The sequence below is a fragment of the Salmo salar genome, unplaced genomic scaffold (assembly GCF_965601325.2).
Source record: "Salmo salar unplaced genomic scaffold, fSalSal1 ptg000293l, whole genome shotgun sequence".
NCBI lineage: Eukaryota > Metazoa > Chordata > Actinopteri > Salmoniformes > Salmonidae > Salmo > Salmo salar.
Genome location: NW_027675346.1, coordinates 2,127,501 through 2,132,500, shown reverse-complemented (window position 1 = coordinate 2,132,500; position 5,000 = coordinate 2,127,501). Strand labels below are relative to the sequence as shown.

The following is a 5,000-nucleotide window of genomic DNA, read 5'->3' as shown; positions in this document are numbered from 1 at the left end:
TCTTCCCAACATACATTATTACTGACTTCTCCATATTCACTTTAGCTCCTGAGGCTTTCTCATATACTTTAAAACACTCCATCACCCTTTTAACACTTCCCTCATCTCTGACTGTAATTGTGGTATCGTCTGCATATTGATGAATTAAACTAAAACCTCCTTGCGGAGTCTCTACACAATTTATAAAATGATATTTTTTAAGGTATGCCGCTAAGGGTTCTACCGATAAAACAAACAATAAAGCTGATAAAGGGCACCCCTGTCTCACTGATCTCTCAAGAATAAAAGAATCTGTTAAAATCCCATTACATTTAACCCTACTTTTAGCCTTTCTATATAATAATTTTATCCATCTTATAATTCCATTTCCAAACCCATACTTTTCCAGTACCCTAAACATAAAATCATGTTCCACCCTGTCAAAAGCTTTATTAAAATCTATACTTAAAACAATTCCCCCTATCTTATCGCTATTCATTTTATTTATCACATCTCTAAGTGTAGTTATGGTATCTGCTATATCTCTTCCAGGCACAGTATAATTTTGTGTAGGTGCTATAATATCATTTAAAACCATCTTCATCCTATTTGCCAGTATCTTAGCTAAAATCTTATAATCTGAGTTTAATAAACTAATTGGCCTATAATTTTCTAATTTCAATTTACTCCCCTTATTTTTATATAAAATCGATATCAGCCCTGTCACCATGGAATCTGAAACAGTATTATTGTCTTCCATATATTGATATACTTCTAATAAAATAGGTGCTAAAATACTTTCATACATTTTATAAAACTCTGCAATTAGTCCATCTACTCCAGGACTTTTATTTATTTGTAAACCCTTAATTGCATCTTTCACTTCATCCATTGTTATCTTCCTATCACACATTTGCTTATCCTCAACACCAATTTGCACATCAACACTACTTAAAATCTCTTTTACACACCCCTCATCCACCTCCCCTTTCTTAAATAAATCCTTATAAAAATTCTGTACCGTTTCTAATATCTCCACATAATCATTTACTACTTCACCCTTTACATTTTCAATCTCACTAATATATGATTTCATCTGTTTAGTTTTCTCTAAACCAAGAAAAAACGACGTACATTTCTCCCCTTCTAAAACATATTTTGCCCTACTTCTTATAATTGCACCCTTACACTTATCTATTTCACATTTGCTCAATTTTTCTTTTAAATCTAAAAACTTTTCAATAGTATAATCAGGATCACTATCACATTTCTTCATTTCTTCATTCAATTTTGTTCTTAAATAATTTTCTGCTCTTGTCATCCTACTCCTCTGCTTCCTTGCATATCTAATACTAAAAACTTTTATTTTTTCTTTAACATTTTCCCACCACTTGCACTTATCATTCCCTTTTTGCTTATCCTCCATTTCATGTTCTATCAAAGATTTAAGTTGTTTCCCGTATTCCTCATCACCTAGATACCCTGCATTCATACACCATATTCCCCCCCCTTTCCTTTCCTTATCTAACCCCACCGAAAATGTTAACCCAGCATGATCACTAAAAGTTGTAAAAATATATTTAATATCCTTCATAAAATTCCTTAACCCTTCATTTACTAAAACCAAATCTATCCGTGTCTGTTTCAATTCCCCTAAAACCACCTGCCTTCTAGAAAATTCTCTCTTATTAGGATTCTCCTCCCTCCATATATCAATTAAATTGTTTTCAACCATCATCTTCCTTAAAACCCCCCTAGATACGTCACTTCTAAAAATAGCTCCCCTTGTCATATCTAGTCTATCCATTTTTACATTAAAATCCCCAACTAAAATACAGTTTCCCTTGCACCATTTCGCTAATTCTAAAAATAAATTCCTTCTCTCTATTTCATTATTCGGCGCATAAATATTTATAATCCTAAAAACCCTACTCATATATTCAAAATCTAAAATTAAAATCCTCCCATTATTATCATTATATATCTTCTTCACATTTTCTACTACATCCTTCCTTATTAAAATTGCAACCCCACATGAATTCCCCCTACCATTGTTTACATAAATAAAATCCCTCCATATTTTCTGAACTTCTAAAACACACATATTATCCCAGTGCGTCTCTTGAATACATAAAATATCAGAATTCTTTATGTGTACTATTCTATTAAATTTTCCTATTGTTCTTAACCCATTCGCATTTATCGACATTATTGTTACCATACTAATAAATAATAAAATTATAAAATATAATTTCATTATCCTCTACCTTTTATCCAGTTTCTTTCCTCTTCCACCCTTTCTCTCCCCCCCCTCCGCTGCTTTCCTCTTCCTGTATCCTCCTCTCATTCTTTCAAACTTTTCCCCATCATCCGAGTCCGATATCTCCTCCAAGTCCATTTCATCCAGCCAACTTTTCTTCTTTACACCCTCGTCCGTTGTGCTCCCCGTGTTCATCGCCGATTCTGGAATGCTCGTTGTGCTCCCCGCGTTCATCGCCGATTCTGGAATGTTCGTTGTGCTCCCCATGTTCTCCGCCGTTTCTGGAATGTTCATCTCCGTCTCTCGTGTAGTCGTCGTTGTGTTCCCCGTGTTCATACCCGTCTCCGTTATTGTCAATAAACTTAAAACCCTCTCCATTTCTTCACCCCCCGAGGTACTTGTTTGTGCTGTGCTTTCCCCCAAAACCCGTGAGTCCCCCGTGCTTCCCCCCAGTCCACTTCCCCTCTCCTCCTGAAAACTCCATCTTCTTATTTCCGAATCCATACTGCTCCCAATTTCATTAATCTTCTGGTCTTCCTTCTTCTCCCTTCTTCCTTCCTCCGTCTCTCCACCTTCCACCACATCCTCTCCTCCATCTTCTTCTCCTTCTTGCGACGATACAACTGCTTCCTCGAATAGTACTTGACTCCCCTCTCCCGTCATAACTTCTCCACAGTTGCACTCCGCCAATCTCTTTCTGCATCTTCCACAAACATTCCTTTCCTTCTCTCCGACACACTCTCTCGCATAATGGCCTTGATTGCCGCACTTGAAACACTTGAATTCAGGGCAATCTTTAACTATGTGCCCCGGTTGTATGCACAATCGACAAACTCTGACCTGCTTGTCATGGATCACCCTAAAGTATTCAGCTCCCTCCAGCGTCTCAATTTTTGTGGAATATGGCAATGATGTGACTTTTTCCGTAAATTTAACTTTACAGAACCTTGTTCCGTCAACCACCTCCGTTCCAGGCCAAACTCTCCTCCTTATCTCCGATACGGCCGTTACTCCCCAGCTTCTCAACTTGTCCAGTATAACTTTATCTTCTATATATACCGGTAGATTCATAAAAGACACCACCAATTCATTAATATTCACATCTCTCGCCAGTATCTTGTTGTCCTTTATCCGTATACCGTCCATTAGCCGTTCTTTACCTTTTCCGTTTCTCATCGTAATTTCATATTTCTTATCTCCTTTCATTCGGCATCCCACCACCTCTCCACACGTCTCCTTAATTGCACGTAGTAATTCCATCGTCGTCACCTTTTCTTCTCCCACCAACTCAATTGCCACCGTGTATTCTTTTCCATATTTCATTCCTCCTTTTTCGTTTTCCTTCCGTTGCGCATTTTCGTTGTCCTTGTCCATTCCGTTTGTCGTTGCCATGTTGTCCGTCATTGTAAATCAAAAATGAGAGCGAAAAAACCTCCCCCAGGCAGCAAAACTGCAGGGGGGGAAAACTAAACAAAACTAAAAACTATCCAAATGAAAAAACAATAAATTATATTGCAAAATCCAAAAAAGAAACGAAAATAGCTCTCGAGCAAACACTCTCAAGCAAACACTCACAGCTCAATTACTCGCACCTGTCGTCACTTCTCCAATCAAGGATTAGCGCCCCCAGGCTGGTATGGCCGTAAGCGAGAAACAATCTCTTGCTACAACATATATAGTCAAAGTGAGTGTGATAAACAGACATTGCATTTTCAACAATTAGATAAGCAGCTTGAACTTTGTGTCACTGAAAAAGTAGAAGAAATTACAAACACTGTTCCCATCACTTTTTAGCACAGGTAGTTGGATAAAATACAAACTTTATTTCCTTTCATCATTTGAACAGGGCCAAGGAGCACAAAGCACACACAAGCTGCATTCAGCAACAATATTCTTGTTTGTCTTATAAATACAAGGCAGATGCTAATTGAAAACACAAGGAAATTTGATCCTATTAAAAAGGCAGGAAGCTGCATTTAGTCAATTCATCATTAAATGCTTACTACAAGGCAGTGTTGCTGATGAAATAGTGCAAGAGCACACCCTCGTGGACAAAATGCTTACAGCACCTGGTATTCCCAGTCGGTCTCCCATCCAAGTACTAACCAGGCCCGACCCTGCTTAGCTTCCGAGATCAGACGAGATCGGGCGTACCCAGGCTGATATGGCCGTAAGCGAGAAACAATCTCTTGCTACAACATATATAGTCAAAGTGAGTGTGATAAACAGACATTGCATTTTCACCAATTAGATAAGCAGCTTGAACTTTGTGTCACTGAAAAAGTAGAAGAAATTACAAACACTGTTCCCATCACTTTTTAGCACAGGTAGTTGGATAAAATACAAACTTTATTTCCTTTCATCATTTGAACAGGGCCAAGGAGCACAAAGCACACACAAGCTGCATTCAGCAACAATATTCTTGTTTGTCTCATAAATACAAGGCAGATGCTAATTGAAAACACAAGGAAATTTGATCCTATTAAAAAGGCAGGAAGCTGCATTTAGTCAATTCATCATTAAATGCTTACTACAACGCAGTGTTGCTGATGAAATAGTGCAAGAGCACACCCTCGTGGACAAAATGCTTACAGCACCTGGTATTTCCAGGCGGTCTCCCATCCAAGTACTAACCAGGCCCGACCCTGCTTAGCTTCCGAGATCAGACGAGATCGGGCGTACCCAGGCTGATATGGCCGTAAGCGAGAAACAATCTCTTGCTACAACATATATAGTCAAAGTGAGTCTGATAAAACAGACA

General features: G+C 38.2%; 2 non-coding genes across 2 annotated transcripts; both read right to left on the bottom strand.

Annotated features, from left to right (window-relative positions):
* Positions 1-4,296: 4,296 nt before the first annotated feature.
* LOC145868870 (5S ribosomal RNA) lies at positions 4,297-4,415 on the bottom strand. Its single transcript, XR_014384865.1, has one exon. It is a non-coding gene; the product is annotated as a 5S ribosomal RNA (ribosomal RNA).
* A 409-nt stretch (positions 4,416-4,824) lies between these two features.
* On the bottom strand, positions 4,825-4,943 carry LOC123735469 (5S ribosomal RNA). Its single transcript, XR_006765551.2, has one exon. It is a non-coding gene; the product is annotated as a 5S ribosomal RNA (ribosomal RNA).
* Positions 4,944-5,000: the final 57 nt, after the last annotated feature.